This window comes from Podarcis pityusensis (assembly GCF_964106645.2).
Source record: "Podarcis pityusensis genome assembly, chromosome: 3".
NCBI classification, from domain to species: domain Eukaryota; kingdom Metazoa; phylum Chordata; class Lepidosauria; order Squamata; family Lacertidae; genus Podarcis; species Podarcis pityusensis.
Window position 1 is genome coordinate 119,911,672 of NC_138026.1, and position 17,809 is coordinate 119,929,480.

At 45.1% G+C, this 17,809-nt stretch overlaps 1 protein-coding gene across 1 annotated transcript in view; it reads left to right on the forward strand.

Moving 5' to 3' along the window:
* LOC308474615 (uncharacterized protein) overlaps positions 1-17,809 on the forward strand; it is a 79,213-nt gene that overhangs the window by 18,619 nt on the left and 42,785 nt on the right. The gene's annotated exons all lie outside the window — the stretch shown is intronic.

Genomic DNA, 17,809 nt, shown 5'->3' on the forward strand with positions numbered 1-17,809 from the left:
GATGGAGCCAATAAGTTGGCCCCAGCGCAGGCTAGCTCATAATGACTGAACTTTTAGAAGAAGCAGGAAGGAAGTAAAGTCTGGAAGGATTTTCCAACAACTCAGTGGTTTTCTGACTATCGCCCCCCTCTGGTTCTGGTGGGTTATAGCAAGCGTTGCTTCACTCCCAACAGCGGGGACCTCACTTTAATTTATTTATAGGAAACATTTATATCCACCTTTTGCTAAAAAGTGCCGGGTGGCTAGGCTAGTCAAACAGGAGATATACCAATAAAATGTAGGAGCAAGATGATCTCTTTTTCTTTTAGCTGTGTAAGTTATCCTATAAAGTTTCATTTTCACTGGTAGGGTAAGCTGAATCAATTCGTTTTTTAAAAACAGTGCTGAGCCCTTGTGTTACAGTTCACAATAAAAACCCTTTCTAAGATCACTCATGCCACTGTTTGTAACTACTGTAAATCCTGATTATCTGAGAAGGAATAAATAATACCAGAAGGATGCCAAGAGTATTGTGGTTACAGTCAAAATATTTTCATGAGGAGCACTGGACGAGTTTTGCTTTTGGGATCTCACGAGAGTCTCTAGTTTGGCAGTGCTTGGGTGTCATTAACTTTGTCTGCTGCCAGCGCTTGCAGAGTTTATCATTAATTATTATGCTCATTATTAACTGCACTTCTAGCTCCTCCTTGGAGAATTCTGAACGTGGAAAAACACACAGAAATGCATTCCTTCTGGAACTAGATTTCAAATTTGGGGAGGGGGAGGATGGACAGGGGAAAGACGTGGTCAGGAGAAGCCAAAGATGTCCAGATGTGTAATTTCCTTGCGTGTTTGCTGTTAAAATGTCCACCGGCCAACTCCGTCAAATGTGCCAGCAATGTCACATGACCTACGAGCTTCTCATAGGCATCTGGTCGGCAACTGTGAGAACAGATTGCTGGAGTAGATGGGCCTTTGGTCGGATCCAGCACTTTGCCTCTTCTTAGCTTCTCAGGTTATGACAGTTTTAAAAAATGGCGATTGGAGAGATGACTGTTTTTGTCCAAGGCCACATGGAGAATGATCTGGCTGAGTACAGGTTCAGATTCAGGCCCAGCAGTTCAAATCTAACATTTTGGCTGTTACCCTGTGTTGGTTTTTATGACAGCGGTACACATACACACACTCAAATGATGCTTGCATCTGCAAAAACAAGATGCGTCCTCCTCCTGGCTCCTGCTGCCTGGTCCAAAACTGAAGATGCGATGGGATACCTTTTTGCTTCTTATAATTCTAGGAGTTGTAGCTTGTTAACGGGTGCTGAAAGTTTTTAGGAGACCCTCTTTCCTTCCACAGAGCTACAATTTCCCGAGGTCCTGGAGAAGGAGGAATTTCAATCTTTTGGGGATGTCTGGGAAATCCTATTCTGTGGTTTGCTTTTGCCTGATTTTTAGGATCACATCTCAGCTGAATGAGCTGCGTTATGAACATGCCTTTCGCTTGTCCATACAGACCCTTCATTCCCCATCCCCCTATTTGTTCTGAGTCACAATTAAACTAGAAATTTTTGATTCAGGTAGGTAGCCATGTTGGTCTGACGCAGTCAGAAAAAATTATAATTGTCCAGTAGCACCTTAAAGGTAAAAGTAAAGGGACCCCTGACTGTTAGGTCCAGTCGCGGACGACTCTGGGGTCGCAGTGCTGATCTCGCTTTACTGGCCAAGGGAGCTGGCGTACAGCTTCTGGGTCATGTGGCCAGCAGGACTAAGCTGCTTCTGGCGAACCAGAGCAGCGCACGGAAATGCCGTTTACTTTCCCACCGGAGTGGTACCTGTTTATCTACTTGCACTTTGATGTGCTTTCGAACTGCTAGGTTGGCAGGAGCAGGGACCGAGCAATGGGAGCTCACCCCGTCACGGGGATTCGAACCACCGACCTTCTGATTGGCAAGTCCTAGGCTCTGTGGTTTAACCCACAGCACCACCCGCATCCCATAGTAGCACCTTAGAGACCAACTAAGTTTGTTCTGGGCATCTAAGGTGCTACTGGACAATTTCTTTATTTATTTGTAAGCATTTACCTGCAAATGGCAGAAAGATGGCAATTTTATCATTCATTTTTTAATTTTATTTTAAAAGAGGCTGCCTGCCTCAACGTAAAGTCCCACCCACCCATGCAGGATACTTTAAATTGCTGGTAAGACTTTTAATGTAATTTGGCGTCTTTCATCTAGCTAGAAGGCTGGTCGTTTTAAATTTCCGCCTCCACTCTGGGCACCGATAGTCGGAAAATTGAGGAAAACCTTTGAAAGGGTGGAGGTGGCGATGAGGCGAAGAGTCGAGACCCCAGCTGCTCCTTTGAGACAACCTAAGTCAGATAGCGTGTGCAGCGTTAAAGCACATCCTGTACAAATGAACCGTGGAGATGGTTTTGCATGGCCTCTCTTGAGTAATTGCATGAAATATCTAATTGCACAGAGTCTCTAATTGCACAGGGTGTCTAATTTAGTAGGTACTCTTCTGAAAGAGCCTCCCTTTCCCTTCTGCAGGGAAAGTTGCAGGCAAAAGCATTTGGGATGGGGCGAATGGCCCCTGCCTCTTCCTTCGCTGTTTCTTGGCTCAGCGGCGCATTAGCACATCTGGAAATACTTCCTTGCCTCTTCAGCTGTGAGTGGAACTGAGCAAATCTGTTTCAGATGCTCTATGGAGACAGCAGTCACCATTTCACCCCCTCCCTCTCTGAGAGAGAGAGAGAGAGAGAGAGAGAGAGAGAGAGAGAGAGAGAGACCAGGGTTGGCTGCAGCAAAAAACAAACTTTCATCACTGTGTGGGGAAAAATGGGAGGCCTTTCCTAAGCTCTAAGACAAAGAAAAAGTCCAGCTCGTTCCTTCTCCTTTGTTGGGGGGCTCCAACACTAGAGTTGCCTTGCAGGGCACTGTGGCTTCACAAGCACAGGCAAAGGGTGTTTGTGTTGGAATTCTGCCTGGGTCAGAGGAATGTGCCACAAGCAGGCACCGGCAGATATTCCTGTCGACCTCCCCGCGTCTCCCAACCTCTGCTGATAAGCAGGCGAGGTCCGGCGATTCTTCTCAGATGTATGAGAGGAACACACCGTTCTTCCTCTCTCCCCTTTGGTGTCCCCAGGGAGGGGAAAGAAGCAGACAGAAAGCTATTTACATCATTTATTTCTGCCTCTTACATCAGTACAGAGAATCATGTCTGCACTCAACAACAGCAAGAATAAACTCCTCCCAAGTACATCCAGTACGGGTCATATGACACACACACACACTGAGCTAACATCCGGTGCTCAGTACTGAATGGACTGCCCCTTTGTTCCCATGGCAACAGTCACAAACATCCTGTCTGGCTTTCCAGCCACAAGCAGCTGGCTGAGCTGCTAGAGCCTTTGCTTGCTGCAGCATTGGTGCTTTATGGTAACATACTCCCCCTAAAGTATCAATGTGTGCCGCGAGCAAAGCGTCATCCAGAGAAGAAAACAAACAGTTGTTATATTTATAACATTCCCCTGTTGTTTCAGTTCCACCCTTGGAACTACCCGCCACTGGTTTAACCAATGTACCTCTCTGGTTGTGTGACTTCGCATTACCTTGGTTAACATCTCTCTGTTGTGCCTTTGTCTCTGACTCAGACACAGCTTCAATCTGTCCTTGGTCGTTTACAATAGCAACATATGCAAGGTTAGCAAACTCCTTTGAATACCTCTTGGGTGGTACACCCTTCGTTGCTCTCTCAGACCTACGTAAAAGTTGCTGCTCTTCTCTGCTTTCTGGTTCAGCCTCTGAACTCTCTGGAGAACCAGTACTAAGCTTAATCAATGGTTCATCCTCCTCTTCTGAGGGTCTAGTCATTATGTGAGATTTCCTCTCAATGACTGTGACAACTGAGCTGTCTGAGCTATCGCTGTCATCATCAGTACTACTGAACTCAATAAGATCAAACTCATCATCATCATCATCTGAATCGTTTCCTGTGGGAAATGTCTGTACTATCCGCTCTTGCTTTGGAGCACTCTCTAGGAACTTTGTGAGAATCACCTGACCAGATTCAGACAAAATTACTCTGTAGAGACCTTTTTCATAACCCACAAAAATGCCTCTGGCATTCTTTACTCCACCTGGAGCTTCTGTTCTCACATGAGACCCGAAAACCTTAAAATAGGCAACAGAAGGTTTTCTATTGAACAGCTTCTCAAAAGGAGAACATCCCAACTCTGTTGAGACTTTTCTCAACCACACATGAAGATAGGACGCTAGCGATTCGGCCCAATATTCATGTGGCAAATGTGAACTCAGCAATTGCGCATTCATCCCCTTTTGCAACTCTTTGTTCACTTTTACACAGACCCCCCTGTTCCACGCTTCTTGCGAAACTGCCACTTTGTGGTCTATCCCTTTTCCATCCAGGAACTTCTGAAACTTCTGTAACAGAAAAATTTGCTTCTCATCTGTGAAAAGACAATCAATGTTAGCATCATGCATACTTTTAACCTTGTCACAAAACTCCTGAAACTTTTCTAAAGTTTCTTGCGGTTTCTCCATCATATAAACCCAAGAATAATTAGTGAAACAATCCACACACACAAGGTAAAATCGTGCACCGCCTCTAGATGGTTCTAGAGGACCAATCACATCAGCATACACCCGCTGAAATGCTCTGTCGACCTTCTTCGTCACCTTCCTGGTGCTCACACTGGTCATGGTCACCCCTGCAAGAGAGATTTCGTTAGAAACAGAAGAATTACATTTCATGTAATCACTTTGATCAAAAGTCAACAAATACAGTCCATCTTTCTCTTTGGCAGTAAGAAACAGTTCTCCATCTTTGTAGATCTTGCAGCTTTTAGCATCATAGGACAGTTTCAGTCCTTTCTTTGCGATCTGCGACACGCTCAGCAGATTAAATCTCAGTTCTGGAACCAGGTAAACATTGCTTATAGTCAAGTTCAGACTCTCAAGATACACAGTTCCAATTCCAGTCGCTTCCAACTCCTGACCGTTGGCCTGTTTCACAGTGAAGCTTTGCTTCTTCAACGTCGAAAACAGTCCTCTGTGCGGGCACAAATGTTTTGTACAGCCCGTGTCGATTATGAATGCGTTCCCAACATCTGGCGTGGTTCCTTTCGCCATCATAGCCTTTGCAGGTTTCATCTGGCACTTGGTACGGCTTTTGCCTGACGCCTGAGGCTTCGTAGAGCTGCTCTTTGCTCCTCTTGACTGGCGCGGCTTCTTACAGTTTCGCTGTAGATGCCCAGTCTGTCCACAATTGTAGCATCGGACAGCACCCAATGCTACACCATGCTCTCCAGTAGTATCAGCAGTGGGGGAATTAGAACTCTGTTCTTCCCTCCCCCTGTCTTTTTCTTCCAGTGCAGCAAGTCTGTCGTGTTCATTCAGGACCACAGCACACACTCTCTCCGCGGTCAGCTGCGCGGCCGGTAGGGAACCAAGCTGACTGGCAACAACCTTGTAGGTGCGGCTAAGGCTGTTTATCATCATGAAGCAAAACACTTCCTCCTGAAGACGGAAATTGCGTTCCACCATCTGTTGACGCAGAAACTTCATTTCTGTCAGGTGCGCTTGAACATCTCCATCAGGCGCAAGTCTCAGATTGGTCAATTTCTCAAAACACAGCAACGCTGAAGAACCAGCATCTCTCTGATGCGTTGTACGCAGCGTGTCCCATACCTCTTTCGCATTTTCTAAATGCTGAACATGCACCAACTGATCATCTGAGACACACAGAATTATAGCAGTCCTGGCCCTTACATTCCGTGATTCCCAACCTCTGGTTGGTGCTGCAGGGATGGGGTTTTCAATTACATCAAAAAGCCTCTGATTCTGCAGCAGGGCCTTCATCTTTACAGACCAAGATGAATAATTGTCATTGGTTAAGCAAGGAGGGCAAGGCAAACCTCCCCCTTTCTTGGCATCCATCTTGAAGCCAAGCCTCTCTCACCTCCAAACAAACTGTAAAATCCAACAGCTGTTTTTTTTCCTTTCTCACGCAGCAAAAACTGCAAGTTGTTTGTGCTTTTTGCACCTGGCAGCTAAACTCAGGCTGCTATTGAAAAGTCCCTTCCAAGAGCTCGTAAACCTTGTAGCCAAAACATTCTCTGGTTTTGTTTCGCTTTCCCAGGCTTACACGCAGAGTCCAGCCCCTCTGCCAGTAACTTTCCGTTACTTAGCAACAATGCATTTCAATGAGACATCTTATCTACCACAAAAATTTGTGGAATGCAGGCTTCAGCCTTCAAGCTGCAGGCCTCTTTCTCCCGGAGCTCTTGTTTTCTTTGAAACGCAGCTCCGTGAACCAGGGAATTAATCTTCCTGCGTTCACACTTTTAGCCCGAAATGCAGCATACCTTGAACCTTGTTGCTCTGGAAAACACCTCTTCTTTCCATCAGCTGTCTGTGGAGCCTCTGGCATCTTTCAGACGCTTCTCTTCCTCCTTGGAGCAGAGGAGGACAATCCACCAGCCTCTCATGCAGATGTCCAATGAATCGCAACCATCCTCTGCTACCACTGTTGGAATTCTGCCTGGGTCAGAGGAATGTGCCACAAGCAGGCACCGGCAGATATTCCTGTCGACCTCCCCGCGTCTCCCAACCTCTGCTGATAAGCAGGCGAGGTCCGGCGATTCTTCTCAGATGTATGAGAGGAACACACCGTTCTTCCTCTCTCCCCTTTGGTGTCCCCAGGGAGGGGAAAGAAGCAGACAGAAAGCTATTTACATCATTTATTTCTGCCTCTTACATCAGTACAGAGAATCATGTCTGCACTCAACAACAGCAAGAATAAACTCCTCCCAAGTACATCCAGTACGGGTCATATGACACACACACACACTGAGCTAACATCCGGTGCTCAGTACTGAATGGACTGCCCCTTTGTTCCCATGGCAACAGTCACAAACATCCTGTCTGGCTTTCCAGCCACAAGCAGCTGGCTGAGCTGCTAGAGCCTTTGCTTGCTGCAGCATTGGTGCTTTATGGTAACAGTTTGAATTGCCCCAGATTCGTTGTCTGATGCTTTTGCAAAGAGCCAAAAGAAGGCAGCAGGGAGATTCTGGAAGGGAAGGGGCCAAATGGCAAAAGCAGAATGCGGAAAATAAAAGGGACCTGTCGATTCAAACCTATCTAACCTGATTTTGCTGCTTTATTGTTCTGTTTCCACACCCTGTAAAAAACCACAACAACATCACAACCCAAGGTCCTTATGTCAGAGGTGGTTTTATGGCAGTGCGACTGGTTTGACCATAATTGGTGCCGCACTGCAGGGGGCACCACCACCACCACCACCACAACAACAATTTATTATTTATACCCCGCCCATCTGGCTGAGTCTTGCCAGCCACTCTGGGCGGCTCCCAAGTGAGTGTTAAAAACAATACAGCATTAAATATTAAAAACTTCCCTAAATAGGGCTGCCTTCAAATGTCTTTTAAAGATAAGATAGCTGCTTATTTCCTTCACGTCTGAAGGGAGGGCGTTCCACAGGGTGGGTGCCACCACCGAGAAGGCCCTCTGTCTGGTTCCCTGTAACCTCACTTCTCGCAATGAGGGAACCGCCAGAAGGCCCTCGGCGCTGGATCTCAGGTATCTCAGATGCTCCTTCAGGTATACTGGACTGAGGCCATTTAGGGCTTTAAAGGTCAGCACCAACACTTTGAATTGTACTCAGAAATGTACTGGGAGCCAATGCAGATCTCTCAGGACCAGTGTTATATGGTCTCAGCGGTCGCTCCCAGTCTCCAGTCTAGTTGCCACATTCTGGATTAATTGCAGTTTCTGGGTCACCTTCAAAAGTAGCCCCACGTAGAGCGTATTGCAGTAGTCTAAGCAATGCTGTAGAACGGAGTGCAAGATGCAAGGGGCTGCCAGATTTTAGTGTCGCACAGGGCACCACTGATATTCGAATGCCCAAGTCAGGCTACAGATGCAGAATGCCAAAGGTGTAGGTAGAGAGTTCAAGAACAGCATCAAAAATCAAGAAGTGGAGGTTCCAGATCAAGGGAAGTAATAGTACCACTCTATTCTGTCTTGGTCAGAACACGTATGTCCAGTTCTGGGCACCACAATTTAAGAAGGACATTGACAAGCTGAAATGTGTGCAGGGGAGGGCAACCAAGATGATCAAGGGTCTGGAAACTAAGCCATATGAAGAACAGTTGAAGGAGCTGGGTATGTTTAGCCCATGAAAGAGAAGACTGAGAGGAGAGCCATCTTCAGATATCTTGAGGGCTGTCACGGGGAAGTTGGAGCAAACTTGTTTTCTCCTGATGGTCGGACCTGAAACAATGGCTTCAAGTTACAAGAAAGGAGACTCTGACTAAACATCAGGAAGAACTTTCTGACAGGAAGAGCTGTTGAGCAGTGGAACGGTTTCCCTCGGAACGTGGTAGGCTCTCCTTCCTTGGAGGTTTTCAAGAAAAGGTTGGGTGGCCAGCTGTCATGGATGCTTCAGCTGAGATTCCTGCATTGCAGGGGGTTGGACTAGATGACCCCTGGGGTCCCTTCCAATGCTATGATCCGATGAAATTGTGCTGCAGCTGCCTTAAGTTGAGTGGGAACACCTGAAGGCCCTGAAGAATGTCTGTCCTGTGACATTTTTTCTGAATGGAGAGAGGAAGAAGTAACAGCGAATTATTTCTGCAACAACTGACGAGAGTGAGTGTGATGGCCTGGGACTCTTGCTTGGACTTGGAGCCAGAGGAGTCTCAGTCTGCACCGGATCCTTTGCCTCAGGCATCATCTGAACCAAGTCAGGGGCCTGATCCTGAAGAGTCCCAGTCTGCACAGGTTCCCCTGCAACAAGCACCAGCTGGGCTGAGTCAGGGGCCTGAGCCTGCCCTGGCTCCAGATGTGGGGATGACCTCGTTGCCTCCAGCTGGGCCATCACTTACAGCTGCTCCACTACCGGTTGGGTCAGGGGAGGCTGAGGCGGCCTCTGGGTCTAGTAACCCACCGACGTCTCCCGAGCTGCAGAGACTCAGGTCTGAGAGAAGGAGAGACCTGAGTACTCGCAGGAGGAGTGCTCGCCTTCGGGCGAAACATGGAGGCGAGTTGCTGGGGGATCAGGACCGGCCGCTATCCTGACAGAGACTGCTCGGAGATTGGGGTGGCACACAGAAGTATGCCTCATGTTCAGTTTCTTCTCTCTTTTCTTTAGCGTGGGGTGTCTGACAGGGAATTGGTGTTCCTGGGAAAATCTGCTTTCCAATAACCCGGTCCGGAAGGTACCAGGCTATGGAATGGTGCTGCTAAGGATAGGCATATTGAGGGACAAGCTCACAAACGGAAACCTTGCATAAATTTAAACCTGTAATGCAGTGCTTTAACTGCAACACAACTGCCCCCAAAGAGCAGTTGTGGTAACCTTGTAATCTTGTAATTCCTGGCCCAGCTGACAAACACAAAAAATACCCCTGCTCCCAGGTCATTTCCTCCTTACCATTTCCCATTTATCTTGTTCCTTTATCCTCCTCCTTATCTGGATGTTGGGGGAATGAGGGAATGATGACTGGATTTTAACAATTCCACAAAGGCTCCCAACAAGAATGTGGCTTAATTATGAGATGCCTCCATAGTTTTGTAACTCCCAAAGGGATAATGTATCAAGTTCTTCTTCTAGTTTCGGTCATAATTCTTCTCCTTCCTTCCTATTATGACTTACTGCTACAGATTTGAAAAGTCTCATTTGGAACATTCCTGACCAGTGAAAAAGAAAACAGTTACGGAAAATGTTCGTGGCTGCCCATATCTCTTAGGGTCTTCTTCTTCTCTGGCTATCACTCATAGCTGAGTAAGATTGTCTTCCATAAACACTGAATTAACAATGAGTTTGTAAGTGACAGTGGAGGCCAATTCTGGATCCACACGTCCTTCCACAGTGGAGACATAGGTTTCCGGGCAGGAGTTGATCATGGTGTGGATTTGCCAAGTGTGCCTTCCTCTTAGCATGTTTCTCCCTTGCGTCCTGAGTTTGAGTGTCTTCAAAGCACATGGTACCTTTGGTAAAGGCCGTTCTCCAATTGGAGCACTTGCAGGCCAGTGTTTTCCAGTTGTCAGTGTTTATACTACATTTTTTTAGATTTGCCTTGAGAGAGTCTTTGAACCTCTTTTGTTGACCACCAGAATACACTTTCCATTTTTAAGTTTGGAATAGAGTAGTTGCTTTGGAAGACGATAATCAGCCATCTGCACAACATGACCAGTCCAACGAAGTTGATGTTGAAGAATCATTGCTTCGACACTGGTGATCTTTGCTTCATCCAGTACACTGATATTAGTTCGCCTGTCTTCCCAAGTGATGTGTAAGATTTTTCGGAGACACCATTGATGGAATCTTTTGAGAACTAGGAGACGGCGTTTGTAAGCTGACAGTATTTTGCAGGAGGAATCTGAGTACACACCGGAACTTGAGATTTGTGCAATCGAAGTGGATTAAAGCACTCTTATTTCATAATTTTTAAAAATAGAATTTAAATACTGCTTGAGTGTAGAAAACCTCAAGGCGGTTTACAAAAAAGAACAAGACACTGTTGCCCTAGTGCAACAAATCCACCTGAAAAAAAGAATCAGACTTGTTGCAATTTGGAAAGGTAATGGGGAAATTGCACTGAGAAGTGTGGAATGAACGGTTAGCTGGGAGACTTAGTCGCAAATCAGGGTTAATGCTTATTTTCATATAACCTCTCCATAAACAAATAAGAACAAATGCTCAGTAAGTACTGGATACAAACCAAGCTTTTTGCAAGCAAATCAGGACAGATGCTGAACAAACAGGTCACCTTTGGTTAGTGGGAAGAAGTAGGACACACTCTTGATGCAATGTTCCCCCCAAAATAGGCTGTTTGAAGTTTGTCTGGCTCCTGTATAGTTCATAGATAGGGATGGGGGGGGGGGGGGAGAATTGCCTTTAGTTCCCATTTAATGGTGAACCTACCAGATTTGTACTTTGCGAAACAATATGCGCAGCTTACCTTCAAAATTCACATTTGTCTGAAATTTGCAGTGTGGTTCTCCAGACAAGTAATGTATATAAAAAGGCATATACTGGGGTAAAGCGAGTGGGGTGAAAAAATGCACATATTGGTGGAAATAGCATACAAATAGCATACATAATAGTGGGGGAAATTGCTTTGCAAAAATGTATGTGTTAGGCAAAGCTGCATATGAAATTGTACATCGTAGGAGGAATTCACACTAGGATGCTGGTGGGTTTTCTGAGGACATTTTAAAAAAAGCCTAATGTAGAAATACAAACAACTGAATTTTAGGCTGGAAAAGTGAAGAAATGAAATTGTCAGATTCACCCATCCTTACTCAGACAGAGAGGTAAACTTGGAGCCATGACTTCTATGTAGATTTTGAACCTCAGGAGCAGATTTCTCTGAAGAAATTAACCTCTGGCTTCTACTTTAATGTTTCAAAATGAAATAAAATGTGATGTAGTTAGAGAATTAAATAAATGGCTAAGACTTGCTATGGTCTCTGAAAATCTGAAGGTCTCTCTCTCACTTGCTATTTAATTAACTATCGTACAGTAATTTACTGCCCTTGACTACAGACCTAAATGATTTAGCTTGGGGTATTGTGGGTACATATTTCATCCTGTGGCGATGTCTGACTTAAAAAAAGAAGAAGTTTAATGTGCCTTTAATTACAGAGCTCTAATGAGGTGACAATGAAATTATTAGTCTGTTTTTTACTTGCAGAGGGCTCTTAGGCTAAAGGTTTAGAAGAGCATTAAGCACCATCTCTTTGGCGAAGGGATTTCAACACATTTCCATTCTTCGGGCTCCTATCTTGATTCAAAATGGCGGCCGGCGTCCCAACGTTGACAGAAGCTTCTGCCCTCACCTTGGGATCCCTTGTGTCGAATTTGAAATCGGCGCAGTTCGGACCATTCACTCCAAAAATCTGCTGAAATCACGCCACAGTCACGTTTTGGATTGCCATCTTGATTCAAAATGGCGGCCAGTGTCCCAATATCAACAGGAAACCTCAGGAACCCTCAAGCCCAGCTTGGCAATGATATCGCAAGAGAATGGACACCTGGAAAAACAATTTTCCAAAATATATAGTAGATGACAACTCCAAGTTTCACTAATGTGGAGTTGGATGCAGCAGGCATACCCTTAGAATGAACAAAATATAACAAGGAAGTTGTTTTTGGTGCCAGAACTGAGCAGAACTCACACAAATCTGTGTAGCCCCCACCCCTGTAATCGTCAACATCAACTTCGTTGGACTGGTCATGTTGTGCGGATGCCTGACGATCATCTTCCAAAAGCAACTACTCTATTCCGAACTTAAAAATGGAAAGCGTAATGCTGGTGGTCAACAAAAGAGATTTAAAGACTGTCTCAAGGCAAATCTTTAAAAATGTAGTATAAACACCAGCAATTGGGAAACACTGGCCTGTGAGAGCTTCAGTTGGAGAACAGCCTTTACCAAAGGTGTCATGGGCTTTGAAGACACTCGAACTCAGGACACAAGGGAGAAATGTGCTAAGAGGAAGGCACGCTTGGCAAATCCACACCGTGATCAGCTCCTGCCTGGAAACCTATGTCCCCACTGTGGAAGGATGTGTAGATCCAGAATTGGCCTCCACAGTCACTTATGGACTCACTGTTAAAACCGTGTTTATGGAAGACAATCTTACTCGGCTACGAGGGATCGCCAAAGAAGAAGAAGAAAATCGTCACCATTTCAGCGATATAATTTAGGGCTGGGGTGGGGAGATATCTGCAATTGCTATTGCTAAATAACTGGGAATCACAAACCCTTGACAAACTCCTGCGGATCACCGTTCTGCCAAGAAGCCCCAGTTCTCCTTCTGCCCAGCCCTGATATAGAGGGAAAAAATATTGGGGAGGGAGGGGGGACTCTGGTTTCAGGCCATTTAGGCTTTTATAGGTCAAAACCAGGGCCTTGGATTGTGCTTGGATACTAACAGCAAGTTGAGACCTTTGGGTATAGGGTGGTATAGAAATTAAATTAAATTAATAATACTAATATGAAGTCACTGTGATATATTGAGGCCTATTGGCTCCAGTCAAATGCTTGGCTTCCCAAACTGGTGCTGTTACAGGTAATACCATTTGCATTCTGCATCTGTAAGAAATCAATCGTTTAGCCTGGTGACTTTGGAACTCACTGCCTCTTGACATTAGGCAGATGCCTTCACTGGATTCTTTTCGGTGGCGGCTGAAAACATTTTTGCTTCAACAAGCTGAACCACATAAAAAAATGAAATGCTTCTGGGAAATGATATATAATGAGATAAAGAAAATATTGAAATATACATTTGTTAAAAAGCCAGAAGCATTCTTATTAGGAATTTTAGGTGGTGAGATAAAAAGGAAGGATCAGAAAATATTTTTGTATGCAGTAACAGCAGCTAGAACTCTTGTGGCCCAGAAATGGAAACAAGAAGAAATGCCCACGATTGAAGAATGGAGAACGAAATAAATGGATTATGCAGAACTGGACAGATTAACAGGGAGGATTCGCAACCGACGGGACCAAAGATTCACTGAGGACTGGAATAAATTTACAGAATATATTAAAAATATTTGTGATAATGATATAACGTTTGTAAGTTTCCAAGAAGCTCTGTAAGAAGGTTTGGTAGAAATATTGTTTAAATAACATGGTAAGATAAGATATACATAGTGCAATATAAATGAAGAAATGTGAAGATATGTAATAACTACGGAAAATTATCAGACATGTTGATGGAAGTCTAAGGAAAAAAGACGTGTGATGAATGTTTAATTGTGTTATAAATTTGTTTTTATTGGAAAATTAATAAAAATTATATATATATAAAAAAACAAGCTGAACCACATAACTAGAATGCTGATCTATTGTTTTTTAAAAAAATTATAGCTGATTTTAATTGCTTGAATATTTTAATTAATTTTTACAGGTGTTTTTTTAAAGTGGTATATAAATTTTATGAAACAGATAAAAATAAATGAAAGGGGCAGGAGCTCCCTCCCCTGTCTGCCTGGCAGGAGTTTCTTTCTCACCCCCACCTGGGGATTCCGCATTCCGGTCTGACTTGGCCTGACAGTTTCATGGGTGTGGCAGCTGCACATTCCTCCGGGAAATCAGCTTACATGCACATGGCAGTTCTCACCCCTCGTGCCACGTTGCGAAGCAGACGTGAAACTGCTTGCTGTTTGCTTGGCTGTAGCTAAGCACCTAATTGCAACCCTACCTGCAAGAGTAGCAGACGTGCAAATGGGTACCTGGAGTAACAGGCTCTCAGCATCACCGTGCAAATAAGTGCTTCCTTGACCTTTAAAGCCCTTCACAGCCTAGGGCCCTCGTACCTACGGGACCGCCTCTCCCGATATGCCCCACAGAGGACCTTAAGGTCCATAAATAGCAACACTCTAGAGGTCCTGGGCGTTTAGGAAGTCAGATTAGCCTCCACCAGGGCCAGGGCCTTCTCAGTGGTGGCTCCGGCCTGGTGGAATGCTCTGTCTCATGAGACCAGGCCCGCTGCGGGATCTGATTTCTTTCCGCAGGGCCTGTAAGACAGAGTTGTTCCGCCTGGCCTTTGGCTTGGAATCAACTTGATCCCCTCCCCCTCTTTCCTTTTTCCTTTCTCCTTCTGTGATGGAACTCCTATTTGGGGACTTCCCTGGCTTTTTTCTGGCCCACGTAGGACCAGTCTGGATAGTTAGCCTTGGTGAAGATTTGACATTTTCATCCCCAAAAAGTTTTTGATTTGAGTTCCTACTGAAATGAGGCTGCATTTTAATGTTGTACTAAATCTTGTTTTAAAGTTGTATTTTAATCAATTGTTTTTACCTGGTGTTAGCCTCCCTGAGCCTGGTCTTGGTGGGGGAGGGCAGGGTATAAATAAAATTTGTTGTTGTTGTTGTTGTTGTTGTTGTTGTTGTTGTTCAATGGCTTTGAAGCTGGTTAAAGTGGGTTCTGGACTGCCATCACATCAAAGCTCAATCAATTGTCTGCCAGTCAACTAATTCATCAATTCATTAATCTGCTGAATTTAAAGTCTGGGTTTTGGGAAACCAGGCATTATTAATCATATTTTATTCTGCATTTCCTCCAGGGGCGGTGTACATAGCCAAGGGCCAGGAAAGTAGGCCTGCCATTAGCGATTGCAGAAATCTCAATTACCTGCCTTTGCAGAAAGGCGATGAGGGAAGCTTTCCTGGCCAAACTTTGGTGTTGCAAGAAACTGTGGCACTGGGACCTTGCTTGTCGAATGTAATCCGTTCCGGAAGACAACCAAGGTGCAATGGGTGGTCGGCAATTTAAATGGAGAAAATAGAGAAACGCGCCTTGGAAGCCGTTTGTCTTCCGAGGCGTGTTCAAAAACAGAAGCATTTAGTTCCAGGTTTCTATATATATATATATATATATATATATATATATATATATATTACCCCACCCTTCCCGGTTCAGAAAACCGAGCTCAGGGCGGCTAACAACAAATTTAAAACACTTAATTGATGCAACAACAAAAAACAGCATAAAATACAGTATAAAACGTGAATAACGATAAATTCAGAATTCAAAAATCAATTTAGGGGGGAAATCCATCCAATAAACATTAGGTGATCCCCAGGACTAGCTGGCTAAATTAGTCCTATTTGGGCCAGCGAGGAGACCAGGGGAGAATGAGCTGTGGGTTTTGGGTTCTGAATCGTTTGGCTTCTGAGATGCCCTATCAGAAAAAGGTGGCAACTTCTTGCCTTGCAGGGGGTTGGACTAAATGATCCTTGGGTTCCCTTCCAACTCTGCTGTTCTACGATTCTATGATCTGTAGGCAGAGAAGATTTATACAGAACGTCAAGGAAGGCATTGGAGCAGGTAGGTATGAGACAAGACTGCCGCTTCAGTTTTATTATTATTATTTACCGTATTTTTCGCTCTATAGGACACACTTTTTCCCCTCCAAAAATGAAGGGGAAATGTGTGTGCGTCCTATGGGGTGAATGCAGGCTCCTTGGCTTCAGCGATAGCAACGGGAAGCCTCCGAAGCCTGCGCTCCGGAGGCTTCGCATTGCTTTCGCTGAAGCCTGGAGAGTCTGGTCTTTGAGGCTGGCGGAGGGGGAAAGCAGCGCTTCCCCCCACCGCCAACCCCACAAGCTCGGTCGAAAAGCCCGCAGGAGCTGCATGCTCTTTAAAGGATGCGCGGCTCCTGTGGGCTTTTGCGGGAGATGGGGGAATTCCCCCACCTCCCATAATAGCAGGGAGAAGGTCTGGGAGAAGCGCACAGGCTGTGTGCAGCCTGTCCGCTGCTCCCAGAGCTGGGGGGGGGGGGAATCATATTTCCCCCCTTGATTTCCCCCTCTGAAAACTAGGTGCGCCCTATGGTCAGGTGCGCCCTATAGAGCGAAAAATACGGTACTGACCCTGAAGGCCTGTCACTCACTGCATCTCTTGCAAGAGGCAAATACTGGCCTCACCTCACGGCAGAACACCTGCAGCTGCTTGAAGAAAATGCACTTTTTGCACACAAATTCCTCTGGAAGGTGAATGCATTTAAATTTGCTTCCACAAAGCTTATTGAATTTTATTATTACGGTCACAGACCAGTTCTGGCTCACTTACAATATCAGAAAAATCATAAAACACAACAGGAATACATTGAGTTGCAATTGGGTTTAACAGAGACAATTCAGATATCGCGGCAGTTAAAAATATACATTAAATCTTGATCACTAAAATAAAACCTAAAGTTTAAAACCTTTATCATTTTGGTAGTACAGCATGTTCCCTAAGTTTTATGGCAGTCGCACAGAATTTGGCCACCCTTAGCGTGATCTCTAGATCCTTGTCCTCTACCAGGAGTTTTAGACATTGGAGTTTGGACCCATTTACCTGGAGGTAAGACAATGTCCAATCATTAGAATCATAGAATAGAATCATAGAGTTGGAATAGACCACAAGGGCCATCGAGTCAGACCCCCTGCCAAGCAGGAAACACCATCAGAGCACTCCTGACATATGGTTGTCAAGCCTCTGCTTAAAGACCTCCAAAGAAGGAGACTCCACCACACTCCTTGGCAGCAAATTCCACTGTCAAACAGCTCTTACTGTCAGGAAGTTCTTCCTAATGTTTAGGTGGAATCTTCTTTCTTGTAGTTTGGATCCATTGCTCCGTGTCCACTTAGTGAGCATTCTTCCTGATTTATCTGAGGGGAGGTTGCATGCTGACGGACATTCATCCTGAGTCGCTTGTACAATGGTTATGTGTTTCCCTGCTAATAATTTGTTCATTCCAGACCTTTCAGAGCATCTACCTGTCGTTTTCGTAGCTGCAGAAAGCCCCTTAAAAAAAAAAAAAAAAAAGTGGATTTCTTGCCCCAGGGTGACAGAGTGTTGGGCTTTAATCATGCAAACCTAAATTTCCAGTGTTCAATTATTATTATTTATTGCATTTCCTTTCCAAGGAGCTCAAGGCTGCCTGCACACTTCTCCCTCTCCTCCATTTAATTCTCACAACAAGCCTGTGAGGCAGGTTAGGCCGACAAGCAGTAATTGGCCATGGGACACCCGGGGAGCTTCGCAGCCGAGTGGAGATTCGAACCCTGATCTCCCAGGTCCTAGTCTGACACTCCAACCACTATGCAACACCATCTCTCTTGTGTCCCATTTGAGTTGCACCTGCAATATGCTGGCCATCTGCTGGTGACCTTCAGAATCATAAATGGGAAACTGAAATAAGCCGCAACCCTAAGCATTCTTAAAAGTTTATTTCGGCAAAATCAAAGAAGTCGAATGCAAGGGACAAAGTTTCCCCTCCTCCAAAGTGAG